This window comes from Corythoichthys intestinalis, chromosome 3 (genome assembly GCF_030265065.1).
Source record: "Corythoichthys intestinalis isolate RoL2023-P3 chromosome 3, ASM3026506v1, whole genome shotgun sequence".
Lineage (NCBI taxonomy): Eukaryota > Metazoa > Chordata > Actinopteri > Syngnathiformes > Syngnathidae > Corythoichthys > Corythoichthys intestinalis.
The window spans coordinates 46,017,120-46,030,121 of NC_080397.1; the positions used below are offsets into that span (position 1 = coordinate 46,017,120).

The 13,002-nt window shown below is 37.7% G+C and overlaps 1 protein-coding gene across 2 annotated transcripts in view; it reads right to left on the minus strand.

The window, feature by feature from the left end:
* The window catches only part of tcf7l1b (transcription factor 7 like 1b), a 71,613-nt gene that overhangs the window by 13,992 nt on the left and 44,619 nt on the right, over positions 1–13,002 (minus strand). The window lies entirely within an intron of this gene.

Below are 13,002 nucleotides of genomic sequence, written 5' to 3' on the forward strand. Positions count from 1 at the left end.
TCACTGATGAGATCTGACCAGCGTTACCACTCCAATGAGGATGAAGCTAATAACAACAACTAGCATGTACTTTCATTCGGCAACGCTGAGCCTAGCAGTCATTTCCCTCTGGCCGCCAGCTGAATAGAGCACTTGTTGGCTCAACTTGTCACATGGGAGGGTCAAGGGGTGGGGAGGGGGGCGAAAAAAAGAGTCTTGTTCATCCAGACTAACCTTTCTTCAATATCCTTCCCCACCCCCTTCCCAACCTCTCGTCTCTCCAACTTGGTCTGTAAGGGAACAAGGTTTGCATTGAGTCATTTGTACACGCTCTTGCTTCACTCTGCTCAGAATTGTTCCAAATCTTTGGCATGCTATTTTTTTCTGGCATTTCTAAGGTGGGCTCAGCCTTTTCCTCCCTTTAAATCTTAAACAAATTGGTTTCTGCTATGTCCAAAGCATACTTTGATTCTGGCGATGCCAGATTGAGAGAGGAAAATATTTACTGGTGTTAAACATGACTATATTAAGATCACTTTGCCTAGGGATTTTTTTTTAGTTTCCCCAGATCCAGAGCATTTAAGGGCAATGTATACGAACTAAAACAAAGAGGAAGCTTCAAACCAGATTTATTGTGATGGACTTGCTTGTTTAGAATCCCAGGTCCCACATGTCATGTATATTTGAGTTGTGCTTTGTTGTTCTACTTGTGTATGAAATGCTGGAATTTTCCCTATATTGTGAAGGCTGTTTGAGACCTCTAGACCTGAGTGCCAACACATTTTGGGAAGCAGTTCAGTGAGAATTTGAGATGATGCCTTTTAATAATTTATTGCCTGGAATATGCCAATAGTGTGCTCTAAACATATCTTAGAGTTTGAAGACACAACTTTCAACTCCAAACTGCCGTTGAGTTCAGCTTGACAAAATGCCAAAATTATTATGACCCGTTTTTTTTTTTCCTGTAGTTTAACGTAAAAGATGCTCAAGTCATATTGCACTTGATTAATTATTCCCAACGTAATTGAATGTTAGTTTAAATTTAGAACTAAAATCATCGTTGAAACCTACAGTGGGGCAAATAAGTATTTAGTCAACCACTAATTGTGCAAGTTCTCCCACTTGAAAATATTAGACAGGCCTGTAAGTGTCAACATGGGTAAACCTCAACCATGAGAGACAGAATGTGGAAAAAAAAAAAAAACAAATACGTGGCCCCATTCATTCTTTCCTTTACACAGATCAGTCATCGTGGTCCCTTTGCAGAAAAACAGCCCGAAAGCATGATGTTTCCACGCCCATGCTTCACAGTGGGTATGGTGTTCTTCGGATGCAATTCAGTATTCTTTCTCCTCCAAACACGAGAACCTGTGTTTCTACCAAATAGTTCTATTTTGGTTTCATCTGACCGTAACACATTCTTCCAGTCCTCGTTAGAAGAAGTTCGACCTCTTTGATAGCCAGAAATCTTGCTTGTTTGTAGCTGACCAAATACTTATTATCCACTCTAATTTTGAAATAAATTCTTCAAAAATCAAACAATGTGATTTTCTGTTTCTTTTCCATTCTGTCTCTCATGGTTGAGGTTTACCCATGTTGACAATTACAGGCCTCTTTAATCTTTTCAAGTAGGAGAACTTGCACAATTGGTGATTGACTAAATACTTATTCGCCCCACTGTAAATGCTAATGTGTCAATGGCTCAACCAACTTTTATTTGTATTGGTAATATATTCCAGCCAATGACAGCTTCATATACTAGCATTCATGACCCACAAACAAAGTGTACTAAGGAAACCACATGTAATATGAGCCGTGTTTTAAATATAAACAACATCTACGTGGTAGCACACATGACAAGAAACTTGGAACCAGATGGTTTTGACAATGATAGATAAAAACTACGCTCTTTACACAGACTTGCTTTCTACAAAGAAATCTGTAGTGGCATGTATCTCTAAATCAGTTTGTAAAAAAAAAAAAAAAAAAAAAAATGACAAAGACTGGTCCTGCAGTGATATGATGATATAGTAACAGGAAGTTTTAACAGAAAAGAACCCAGCAGAAAATAAGCCAGCGCAGAAGAAAATGTACTGTATCTGTCTCAATTTAAGAGGTTCTGAAGCTAACTAAAAAGACCAAGGTGGCAGTACCTCGCTTGGCTGTCCAACTTGGAATGGCGCTAAGAAAAGCATAGTCCTTAGTCAATGTGGGTGGAGGGGTGGATTTCATTCAGGCAAACATGTTTTTGGATCCTGCACATCTGAATTGAATTACTAGGCAAACAGCCGATGGGGAAGAGAGCTTAGAACAAACTGAATAACCCTGCAGCTTTGTGTGTCTTTATGCTTGGCGTTTCTGGGTGGGAGGCTCAGAGGCCTTTCAAAACTTCAGGAAAGACAGGGTGAAAAGAATGCCTGGCATGTTGAGAAATTCAAGCCTTGTTTGTCAACGGCAACAGGAAGCGGACGTGAGAGGGAGACTGACCGTGTTCTATGGCTTTAAAATCAACCACTCCAAATACTGCCATTCTTCAAAGCAACTAGTTTTTCACATCTGGTCATTGCCATAATAACCAAAGTAAATATTCTAGGTTTATAATAATAAAGAGGAGCAAGGCTTTATATGACTGAACATTTCCAATGGTCATTAAACTCAGAGGCATATCAAATCATAAAAAATTTGATGGGACACTGAATGAAATATTCTGAATTCTTTCTTAATGGAATATAAAAACAGGTTTGTTCCTTTTTGTAGGAGGATCTTGTGTCTAATTCAGTTTATTCCTTCCGAACTCTTTGATTTCATTATCCATCCCAAGTGCAAAACAAGAAATTCTCCAAGGACATCCTCTCACAGAGCTTTTAAAGGTATTTCTCAAAAATATAAAACTAATAAGAATTTTTTTTTTTTTTTTTAACTTTTTTTCTGGACACCCAAAAACAATTTACACAAACGCTTTACTGGTCAATGGGCCCGCCTGTTATAGGCTGGCAGTTTTCTGGGGCTAATTCAGTGTAGACTGCGTCAATCCATACTACAAATTCTCTTCATGTCCTGCTGCTATGTATTTTCACTGTCTTTAAGCAATTAGACCATTGAAAATTAGGGGTGAAAAAATATCAAAATGGTAATACTTTGCATCCCAAGAGGTTATAGATATGCTCATGCCAAGAATCGAGATATCGTTTTAAAAAGGTGTCGATGTTTAAAAAGAACAGCAACAAAAAAAGTAACCAACAAGTTACTACCAAAGTCTTCCACCATAATAGTGGCTCAGTTATCTCTATGGCTGCCATTGACAGTGCTCAACGCCCAATCCATTAATACCGAGAAGGGCGAATGAAGGTTCATTCTCACAAAACCAGACCATTCACAGTCACGCTTTCCGATTTTCGGGGCATTTACAGGTCACTTTCTGTTCATTTTAGGGCATTTAATGGTCACTTCCTGTTGAGTTTTGAGTCACTGCCTATTCATTCCCGGGTTACTTCCTGGTCTGTAACCCAAATTCAACGGGAAATGACCCTGAAATTGCCCATAATGACTTCATTGCCTGGCATTGGCTGCCACTGACGGCCATAGAAGTGGGAGGGGCCCATTTGAAGTGGGAGGGGTTTAATTGCTACCTCCCTCTCAGTTCAAATTGATTGGACATGTACTAGTGATAAACTTACCACTGAATGATGGAAATAGCTTGTTTTCCTGTTTATTAGTAGTTTTGCAGAATGATTTTCTGACCAACGTTTTGATAATCGTTGTATCGCCAAATTGTGAGATCATCGTTATCAAGAGCTTTGTATTGCAAATCGTATTGTATCGTGAAGTACCAAAAGTTTCCCACCCGTATTGAACATAGATAGCAGCATGAAGATAACATCCACCTATTCTCTGAATTGTTTATCCTCATGAAAAACACGGATGTGCTGGAGCCAGGACCCATTCACACTCACATCCACACCTATGGATATATGTTTATTTCTTCAATTATTGTGAATTATTGCATTTTTTTGTCATCTGTGAAAAAGGTGAACTCCATAGAGAAACCCCACAGGGATAACAGCCAACTTCATACAGAAATGTAAGAGAGGCCAGATTTGAACCCACAACCTCAAAACTGTGAGGTTGATGCGCTAATCAGTTGGGAACCATGCCACCCGACATGAAGAAGCAAAAATGAAAAAAGTGCTAATAAATAAAAGATTCTTAAAAATCACAACTACAATTACCCCAAGTAGCTGTTGCCTCTACTCCCAAGACAACAAAGCCCTTACAACGGGTGCACTGCAATTCACATTAGGAGTGCTTTTATGTTTGAACTGTGAATGACCACATAAAAAGATAATATAAAAATAAAAATCTGAATCGAGAATCATGCCCTGCAGTGTAAACATAGCAATTTCTCAGCCTCTGAGCTATTTCATTCCAGTTGTTTTCTTTAGCTGATAAAACATTTGCATTTACCATAACATGTCAATGGTGGGAGCTCTTTGAATCTTAATGGATAGACAGACAATATGGTACATGTGGTTTTGAAAGATTTCAATAAAACGCATACAAGAATCTATTGAACTAGAAGCTGGACCCAATCCAAGCCGGCTTTGGGAGGTATGTGGGGTACACCTTAAACTGGTCACAATTCAATAACAGGGCACAGCTAAAAAAATAATTTAAAAAATAAATAAATAAATTCACACGTTCATTTACACCTACCGAAAAGTCTAAAAACTGAACAAAACCAGCATTGCAGATAACGTCTAATGTAGCAACACTCAGTGTTGTTAGTCTTACTTAAGTAATTAAGTAAGTAACTACAGTTACAAATTACTTCTCCCAAAAAGTAATTGAGTTAGTAACTCAGTTACCGGACCAGAACCGGTCTTCTGCATGTTCCAAGAACAAGAACCAAGCAGGGTGAGGCAGCATTTAGTTATTATGCTCCTCACCTCTGGAACAAGTTACCCGAACGTCTGAAGTATGCTCAAACTGTTTGCTCTTTTAAATCAGGGCTAAAACGCTTTTGTTTAGCACTGCATATCCATAACTGTCTATATATTTCAATCTACCTGCTTTCTATTCCTCTTGTGCTTATCTCCATTGCTGATTCCAATTATTATTATTAGTAGTAGTTTTTGTTTTATTTTTGTTTTATTTTTATTTATTTTATTTTTTATTCTGTGATTAAATGCGATCCTTTGTCTTGGTTTTTACGTTGTGTTGATTTAAATGTGATTTTTATGATCTTCATGTGATGTAAAGCACTTTGAATTGCCTTGTGTTGAATTGTGCTATATAAATAAATTTGCCTTGCCTTGCCTTACTTTCTACACGTGAAAGTTTTAAAACTGTTTCATCATTTAAAGATAGATTCAAGTCAAGATCTTGACGATTCTCTAGGAGTATTTTAGATAAAAGTTACTTAGGTTCGCTAGGAAGGTTCTCTACAACAGAACTTTCTGAGAAGTCTACTGCTTTAAGATGGCGGCTGTTTACTAACGCCGGCAAGTGTATAATTTCACATCTACTTCTCTCTACATTTGCTAACGCAGCCGAATCTGCCATTTCACATCTAGTTCATATACATGTGATATCTAGCGTAGCATCATGTGGGCGTAGTTTGTAGGCTGTCGGCTACAGTCAGGTATCACTGGCGCCACTTAGCCTAGCATCGCGTTTGCAACGGCATCACAACTTCCTCTTTCCCACTCACGCTCTTCTTTCTCCGTGTCTCGCATACTTTTTTCGCGTATTTCAACCAACATAGTAACACCAAGTATGAAAGTAACGCACGACTTTAAATCCTCCGTAACGGTAATGGCATTGCAAAGATGAGAAAAGTAATTAGATTACTCACGACTGAAAAAAATATCGCCGTTAATAAAGCCGTTATACTCCAACTGTCACGGCTGGGTGAGGGTTGTCACGTCTTGGTATATTGTCTCTTCCTGCTTTATTTTGAAGCCTCACCCTCCTGTTTCCACCACTCACCCTTCCTGCTGTCTCACCTGTCTCTGATTATGATTACCTATTGTTCCCACCTGTGCCCCATTCCTCATGCACTTAAATTGTTTATCACTCCCTAGTCTCGTGCCAAAGTGTCTTCGCCCTTCGTTGACACCAAAGCCAGTCCATAGCCAAAGATATTCTTAGTCGTAAGCTGTTCATAGAGTAACTCGAGTTTAAAAACTGATCTGAGTAATTTTATTCACCTCGAGGAATTGTTTAATTTTGCCAGCTCTAAGCATCACGTTTTGCCCGGACTACTTTTAATGCGGGACAACGCGCTGACGTCACGTGCGTAGAGGAAGAAGCAATAAAAGAAATACTTTACTGCAGCCGACAGCCGTTACAAACTGCACCGACGTTGCTAAAAACTACGCCCGCATGTTGCTACTGTGGTAGCAGCCTAGCAGGTAGCGTCTGATGCATGTCATAGATATCACATGTACGTAGAACTAGATGCGAAATGACCGACTCGGCGGCGTTAATAAAAAAGCCACCATCTTAAAGCAGTACACTTCTCGGCGCTCATAAATAAGATTAACGTTACTTTCACTCGCTCACGTAACGTTATCCCTGCGGAGGGCTAGGTTTCTATTCATTATGACCACTGTCGATGCGTTGCTAACTCTTACATACAGGCTTTATTTAATCTGTGAAAACAGCGCTGTAGAGTGATTAGGGTGTAAAATAAAAACATAATAATGCTAACTGTCAATTTTAGCCCAGTAGTCATTGCTGGATAAAACATCAAGTAGCACTGGTGCTTAATGTGCTCCAATACAGAACAGCATTTATTTTGAACACTGCAAAAACTCAAAATCCTATCAATACTTACAGTTTAGACTAACTTAAAACTTAACTAGAATTTATAGCTTGACACAAGTGAAAATTCAATTGAAACACGTAGGAAAAACATTAGGTAAGAAATATATATATTTATATTTATTAGATCTAAAATTTTTGGGAGTGAAAGCAGTGAATTAGTCTTTTTTTTAGTCATATTTGAGATGCAATTGTTGGCTGTTTTCAACAATGTACATCGAAAATAAAGACATTGATTGACTGAAAATGGTTCAATATTACATGAAATGTCTTGTTTTCTCATCTATATGTATAATTGCTCTTTATCTAAAAAAAAAAAAAGTTTTATCCGATTACTCGATTGATCGATAGAATTTTCAGTCGATTACTAAAATATTCGATAGCTGCAGCCCTACTTCATAGTATTTTGTCATAGCTCTTTTTTATTTTGTGCCTCATGCATAGCCCTTTGTTGTAGTTGTAAACTCCAGTGCATTTTGCCTGGCTCTCTTGTTTCTCGTTTGTATTATTTTTGTTTCATAGCCTGTTTTTTCCTACTCAGTTTGTACCTACCTCTGACCATTTACCGGTATGATATTAAAAGACTGAATTCTGCATCTGAGGCCGCTAAATCTTGTCTAAGTGTGAAACTAACGCCATTATTAACAACACTGGCAACACTGGAGGTGGACTTAGATTGCTAATGCTGGGGAGGAGAATGTACAGCAGGATTAACCATCGCATGGCAGACAGAAAACAGTTATAAACAGGGCAGGGTTAACTACAGCATGGTTGAGTGTCTTCCTTCTATATCATCAGGATGGAAGCCGAAAGAGCTAGCAAGCCGGTTGGCTTGAAAAGCCAGCCAGCAAGTGCTAACCACTGCAACAACATAAAAAAACTTGCCTGAGTTGCATATTTGGTTATAGTATGAAATTTGATCCAGATAAAATTGGACCATTAAAAATGAAAAACAACAATTTTGAATTAGGCTGTTTCATTTACAAGTATACATAGCTTTTTAAATGATATTTGCTACCAAAGTGGACACATAAGAATACGTCTACATAACATTCTCCTCTTGACCATGCTACTTCAATTACTTGAAAAATTTGGTGACTCAGTAACTTATGACATGTTGACAGGAACTTATTGGCAATTTGCAGTCAGACAACATTCTAACAAAGGGATCAATTCTTAAATTAATGTCAAGGGAGGATTTACCCATATTTCAGCTGTGATCTGAGAAGCCTTTTGGGGTCAGACACTGGTCACTTTTTCCCGATTAAGGAGTTGCAGCTTCTACTAATCAAGTATAACAGCAGAGGGTACTATAAAAGACAGGGCTGTATACAAATTACTGTCAGTGCCGGAATGAGCTCAATGAGTGCCATGCATAGCGTTTATCAGATCAGCGTTAATGTCTGTGAATCACTGTGTTAGAAAATGACGCACTTATAATTCATATAGCAGTATCTCTATTCTCGGGTCCCTCTTAGCCACCACTGATAGGATGACAAGGGCATTACCGGGCCCTTTAGCACACTTAATGAATAAAGAAGCAGCCAGTTGAACACAAACACATATGAGGGCTTTTGGGGTTTGTGCATTGTTTGCCTAATGTCCGCTATCTTCATAGAAAAAAACAATTGTTCCCTTTATCCCAGGCTTTCCACTACCATCATTAATACCGAATGCAATACTCACTGAATGCTAAACAAACCTTTCTATTGAATAATTGAGGATCTCAGGCCAAAGGAGGCTTTGATTAGCATAGAGGCCCTATGGACCCAATCTGCATAGTGACAGGTCTTTCCCTGACAGTCCTAGCTGCCAATTTCTATGATTCTGATTTTACAGTATTCTCCCTTGTTCTACACCAGAATTAGCACAGTAAGATAATGCCAACTAATATTATGCTTTTCACAGATTAACTGATAATATTGTTTGCATATCCTGATAGCATAGTCTCAGTACAGTCATCTATGGAGGAGATAATGGATTTAGTGAGGTACTTAGGGATATTAGGCTATTGAGTATGTCTCATAAAACTAAACTGAAATGGCTTGGACACTGTGATGCAATGGTTATAATATTTATTATGTAATATTTACAGAAGTTCCAAATTAGATCCTTATTTGTGCATCATAAAAAGAAAAAAATGATGTGTGCCATATTAGGAAATAAGTGAAAGCTTGCCTATCCTCACCCTCTCCTTGAGTCGTTCTCATCTCCCATTTCACCCTGGGCACTAATCCTTGGACCCCTGTGGGTGCCCACGTGTTCCCATTGCTCTCATTAGTGCAGGGTTGGAGGCCATAGGGAGCCTGCAGTCCTGGGGAGTCAGCCTTCCACTACCCTCCCACACCCACCCTCCTCAGTTGGCGTAATGAGCACATAATCAGCCTCACTCCCTTTCAGCAGCCAGACAGCAGAGGGAAATGTGGGCACCTGGCCCAAAGTGAGGTGTAAGGGTACTTTCAATCCACTGTACCCAGGGTATCCAAAATTAGCATGTTTACCACCATACATCAAATAATCCTCTGGTCACAACTAAAGCATAATACATTCCCTCTAACTACAGAAAATTTAGTGCGCTTTCCATTCTGTTTATTCCGTAATAATCATCAAAAGTCATAAATTGGATTAATTTATTATTGATATTATCAGAGATGTTCTGATCCGATCATGCCTTTTTTCAGAGGATTGGAATTGGGTGAAGAGGATCGGGTTTGGGTTTTTAATTAAAAAATATAAATGCTTCTTTGCATCATGCTTGCACGGCCTCTAACTCTCCCTCCTGCTGCTTTTCTTGCTCACCAAGCAGATGCTTGTTTAAGTTAACAATGAGTGACAGCTTTGAAAGCTTTGATATTGTCAGAGAAGCTTGGGAGCGCTAACTTAAAGGCGCCGAATTTATGAGCTCTTTGAGCTTGTTAAAGACTAGCGGTAGTGTGCTGTAATTAGGCCTGTGCCAGTATAATATTCTGACAGTATGATAACCTTTAGCCAAAATATCACGGTTTCACGGTATTACGGTATTGCAATTACAGCTCTAAAATGTGTTACTTTGGGGTATCTGCGTTTAAAAAAAAAAAAAAAAATTCCCATTGAACAGGGTTTTTATTTTCAAACCATTAGCAAATTGGAACATAAGAAAATGTTAAGTTAAAATAAATTTTAAAAATCAAAATATTGTAATTTAAATAAATGCAGTCCTTTAGGTGAGACTAAACCCACAGCTCAACATTATTACCATCAGAACAAAAAGAATTAGTTTCCATAAAAAGAATGTGTGTATGACTCGTATCATGTTTACATTATACACACACTCTCTTTCTTAATACAGATGCCAGAGAGACACATGTTTTACCACCGCCAGACACACTAAACACGCTGGAGTTAACTCTCGCAGCTGGTGGGAAACGTTCATGACAGTGTTTACGAACCTTTAATTTTGTATTAATGCGAAATCATATTGGAGGTATTGCCTCCTCAGGAGTCACCCTCCGCAAACATGTTTTAAATGTCGGTTGGCCCTCCTCCTCTAAGCCACGGTTGTCTGTAACCTTTCTGTAGACGAAGTATTCCATGACCAGCAATTTCATTTCCTTCGATGGGGGAAAACGTTCAGGAGTTTCACCTCCTCCAGACATCGTGTAGCACAACTGACTCACTGACACTGAGCAACAACCGGTGGGGGAGGGTTGAGCGTTGCAGCTGCAAGCGAGGGATTTCTCCCTGCATTTTTGGGACATAAAAAATAGCTAATACCGTAGGGACGGTATGGTGGAAATTTTTTGTGGCTTTGAAACCTTGATGTTTTTATACCACGGTATACCTTGAAACCGGTAATCGGCACATGTCTAGCTGTGATACTTTCTCAGCAGTGTGAGTGGACTCACTCAATGAAGCATTTAATGCAGACAAGCATTTTTCTAAATTATTCTTGTTTTTAAAAAATCAGTTGGACATTAACATGTTTAATATTACATGTTTGTTTATTTATTTATTTATTTATTTAACAAACTTTTTTTTCCCCGTTATCGAGCGAGACTTGGTATCGGAAGATTCTAAAAATCAGGTGATAGGTGCAAAAATATGCGATCAGGACATCCCTAATTACTATTGTAATTTTATGACTTGTGATTGAAATATTATATGGGAATCGTGTCAGTAAAAATAGTTGAGATCATATAAAATGAGATGAAAAAAATATATATTACATGGCATTATATTTATTTTGTGTCTCCTGTATTAATGTTGTTCTAGTTTCCATGTGGTTAATTCATTTTTTTAATGCTGATCACATCTCCATTTGTTCTGGCTTACTAAAACAAATGAGTTAAATGATTAGTTTGCAATTTTCAAAACAAAATAAACAATTACTTGTCATTTATTAAAACTGTCATAATGACTTTATAATACTACACGATCATCAGACGTCTCTGGCCCCATCTTGTGCCTGTCATTTAAAAAGAACCCAAACAAAGAAACAATTAAAAAAGCCTAATTTAAAATGGTTTACCTTATTACCCCTTTTTTTATTGAAGTTTTAATGTGCCTGTGAGTGCACAACAAATGATTGTCACCTTGCAAGTTAAGCCTGATCAGTTGTTTTTCTGCAGGATCAGTGGTTTTCTGATGTTTTTGACAGATCATATTTTTCATGTCCTGTTGTCAATTTTAAACAAAAATGTTTTTTTTTTTTTGTTTGTTTGTTTTTTTTACTGTAATTTTCGTATTATAAGCCGCTACTTTTTTCCTTCATTTTGAATCCTTTCCAGTGTGGCTTATTTGTTGATTTATTTGGGTTAAAAGGCAACGCATGCCTCCTAGCATGCATTGTAGCACTATAGATGTAAATAACAATCAAAATTCATGTTCTGTGCTAACTATTCAGTTACTGTTCTAGTTGTTTCAGTAATTGCTTGTTCTGATATTTGGTAACACTTTATTTGACAGCAGCGTCATAAGACTGTTATAAGACTTTCATAATTCTGACATGAGACTATCATGTTTCATCAATTAATGAAACAACTGTATCTGTGTAAATAATTAGCACAGAACATGAATTTAAGTTTTATTTACACCAGTATCGCTGCAATACATGCTAGGAGGATAATTTGCCGGATAACACTAAATGACATATGTTATAAGCATTCATAAATGCTCATGACAGTGTCATATTATAATAATGATGGTCTAATGACAGTCTTATGGTGCCACTGTCAAATAAAGTGTTACCAAATACCATAACTAGCAATTAATTTAAAAAACTGGAACAGTAACTGAAGAAAAATTAGGACAGAACATGAATTTTGATTGTTATTTACACCTGTAGCGCTGCAATGCATGTTAGGAGGGCATGTTGGACAACAACAGTGTTAACAGCAGGTGGCAGAAGAGGTTGACTTTCTCCCCCAAGAGAGCAGTGATGGCCAAATGAAGCTTCTTAAAGCAATGAAGCTTTGCAGCCAATAAGTTCAAAACTTCATGGTGGTTCATTTGGTCTTCTGACTGTTGTTTGATGCCACTGTCTAATGAAGTGTTATCGGTTAATATCTTTTGGTATAAATATACCATAATACTGTGCGGACAGCTGCGCATTATAGTCCATTGCGGCTTATCTATGAACAAATGTCGTTTTCGTGTCACATTTGGGGGGTGGCAGCTTATAGTCAGGTGCGGAGGTTGCGGTAATTACAAAGTACCACTTTTAATAAACAATATAATAATATAATAAAATATTAAAAGTGATTAGTTAATAGTAAAACATTTACCTTGTTACTATTTTCTGATCCTTGCCTAAAATATTTTCCATGTTAAACTTTTTTGAATTTTTTAAATATTTTATATGCTCTAATAATATAATTTATTGAAAATCCTTTTGGTTCCAAGGTTTTTTACTCATTTTGGTACTTCAAAACTAAGTGAACAACACACAGTAAAGTAGCAAATCAGCTGTAAGTGTTAAAAGAAAAAAATCATTAGGGTCAGTGCAGGTCAAGACTTTTTTCTATTAAAATAATTGTCTTTGGTTTCAATTGAAAGTGATCAGCGTTAAGATTCCCACGGGCCAACACCATTCCAACCCAATGAATTGAATTCTCTTGATGAAGACTTTGTCATGTGCATCATTGCGATTATGGGATGTGGCAAATCGACCACATACCCAGCAAAGCATGTCTAGAAAGGGTATCTAAGGTCAAACAGCTG